We start from the raw sequence: 2,936 nt of genomic DNA on the forward strand, positions 1-2,936 counted from the left end.
GGCCCGCCCCGGGGGCGGTGTCGCACCGCCCTCCTCTCCCTCCGCCCCCCGCCGCCGCCGCCGCCACCCGCTCGCCCGGGGGAAGGGTTTTCCCGCAGACTCGCCCGAACCCCGGCCGCTCCGGGCTGGGGAGGCTCCCGGGTCCTTCCGCCGGCCGGTCCTCCGCCCCGCCCTTCTCCCGGGGCTTCTCCAGCGCTGGAAGTGGTGGGCGGGAGTTGGGGATGGGGGGTGGCGTGGGAGAGAATGTCGGGGAGTTCAGAGGCATCCACGTCCCTGGCGAGATCCTCCTGGCTGCTGGAAATGCAGAAAAGTGCATCACCATCTACCAAAAAAGGAAGTCACTTAATCCGCCGTTAGGTTCCTGGGTGGCAAACAGAACCTCCGAGCCAAGGAAGATCTTGCTCTTGAGGTCGCCCTGTTAAGTGAAATGAATGAATGAAAGCAAGGAAGGAAGGACGGAAGGTAGGTTAGTGGCTTTTCACCAACGCGAGTCTTCAAAGCTCATCAAACACTTTAAGGGTTTCTTAGAACAAGGGCTCCCAGAGCAGATGTCAGCCAGGGGCATCCAACTCTGGGAAGAGAAAGGCATCCTCCCTTCCATGGAAAAGGCGCTCGGACAAATCTGAGATCCTCCTTCCAGGACATTAGTTTGGTGGGTGCAACTCTGGATGGGCAGGGGCTCCCATCCCCCAACCCCTGGGTGGGGCAAAGGGTGAAGGGAGGGGACACGTCATGGGTGCTACTGAACAAAGCAGAGTGGGCCATGCCTAGGTTCTGGGGAACCGAGAAATCATACTGTTTCAGCAAGCGAAATCCTCTACCATTTGCTAAGTGCAAAAAGAGGACATACACTATGACCCCACTCAAAAGAATATCCTCTTGGGACGCCTGGGGGGCTCAGTGGGTTAAAGCCTCTGCCTTCAGCTCAGGTCATGATCCCAGGGTCCTGGGATCGAGCCCCACATCGGGCTCTCTGCTCTGCGGGGAGCCTGCTTCCCCCCCCCCCCTGCCTGCCTCTCTGCCTACTTGTGATCTCTGTCTGTCAAATAAATAAATAAAATCTTAAAAAAAAAAAAAAGAATATCCTCTTGTGGATATAATAGAGACAGTGCTAGAAGCAAATGACAGGCAAATGTTTGCAGTGATTATTTGCAGATCGTCGGATTGTATATATATCTATAATTATATATTGCACATATTATTTCCTGGTAGTTTGATTTTCCTACTTATATTTTTCAGTGTTTTTACAACTTTTTTTTGCAAATCATATATCCTATTTGTACAATCCAAACAAAACCAACATATGTTATTTTTAGAAGATAGGTAGAATCCCTGGGAACGTTGGCGATCATCTCATTGTACAGAGATTTACTCTGTACGGATGGTTGACGGACTCAGCAGCAAGCTCAAGGTCATAAGGCAAGTAAAGTGAAGAGGCGTGAGAGCAATCTAGGTCTTCTGTCTCCCAACTGGGACCCAGGGTGGGGAGTTTCTGCAGCTGGGGACAGGATTGGTGCCAGAATCCACCGGATGTTTTTGAATTCAGGAGGGTGCAGACTGAAATTCCAGATCCTTCCAGAAGGAAATGGAGGGATGAGCAGAGGGGCGGAGAATGAGCCTGTATGTTGGCTGGCTCAATTTTCAAAGCTCTTTCTCATTCTGTGTTCACTGCGGCCCTGTGAGTTGGGCAGTGTTGCCCCTATCTGTGAAATAAGGAAACTGAGGTCCAGAGAGGGGAACCAACCTGCTCGACATCACACAGTTGATGCGGGACACGGTAAGGGAGGCAGCTTTAGAACCCGCTCGAGCTCCCCATTTGCTGGGATCCAAGGAGAACCTCTATGGTCAGGTCCTGTGGACAGAAAAAATCCCTGGGTCGTGGGGTTCCCATGGTCGTGCCCAGAGTCGGTGTAACTCGGGAGAGGCAATCAATCCAGGAGGCTGCTGGCTTTCCCTGGAGAAAGGACTCACCGTGGCAAAGCCTGCCCTCAATTCCTTCCGTATCTTTTTTCTGTTCCCTTTGCCAGATCCCTAGAACTTGAACCTGGTCCAAATTTCATCCAGAACGAGAGTCTGTCTCCTTAACCAGCCATGGCTGCTGCCCAGATGTTACTGCTGGTACGTGCTGCACGTGTTGTGCACCGTTAAAGGCGCAGGACTCTGGTTTCCCCGGGAAGGTGCAGAGAGGACTGCTGGCCCGGAAGGCAGTTGTCTGGTGCCAAGGGGTGGGGGTGGTTTTCTCACTTTCCTTCTTTTATTCATTTCCTTTGCTGAGCCTGAGCCAGGGAAGGGTGCTGGCCTCTGCCACAGCCGCTGCCAGTCGGCCCTCGGCCTCTTCCTCCCCATTCACATCCGTCAGCCAGTCCCACTGGCACTTAGCCCCTTTAATAGCAATAAGGATGGGGTTTCCAAGCTGTTCACTATTAAGTGAAAATAGAGAGATACAGGTGTATATTATATGCTACAATTTCTGTGAGTGGAAAATAACGGCGGTTGCTTCTAGGGAGAGGAACAGAGTAACTGGGGTCCGGAGAGGGGAAGACATCACCCTTCCCCTCCTTAGCGCTCTTAATAGGTAAAAATGGTGAATGGATATTTTCAGCCAGGCAGTATGCTAAATGTATCACATGCCCGTGTCACTGAGCTCTGAGAGTAATCCTACTCTGTTTTATAATCCCCACTTTATGGATGGAGAAACTGAGGCCCAGGGAAGTCAGCTGACCTGCTAGCAAGGGGTAAGGCCAAGATTCAAAACCCAGAAAGCCTGATGCCAGGGTCCTCCATACTCTTGGCCCCTGGCTTTGTTGTGGTTCTTTTTTTTTTTTAACCCCCCCCCTTTTTTTTTTTAAGATTTTATTTAGTTATTTGACAGAGAGAGAATACAAGTAGGCAGAAGGGCAGGCAGAGGCAGAGGGAGAGGGAGAAGCGGGCTCTCC

This window comes from Martes martes (assembly GCF_963455335.1).
Source record: "Martes martes genome assembly, chromosome: 4".
NCBI lineage: Eukaryota > Metazoa > Chordata > Mammalia > Carnivora > Mustelidae > Martes > Martes martes.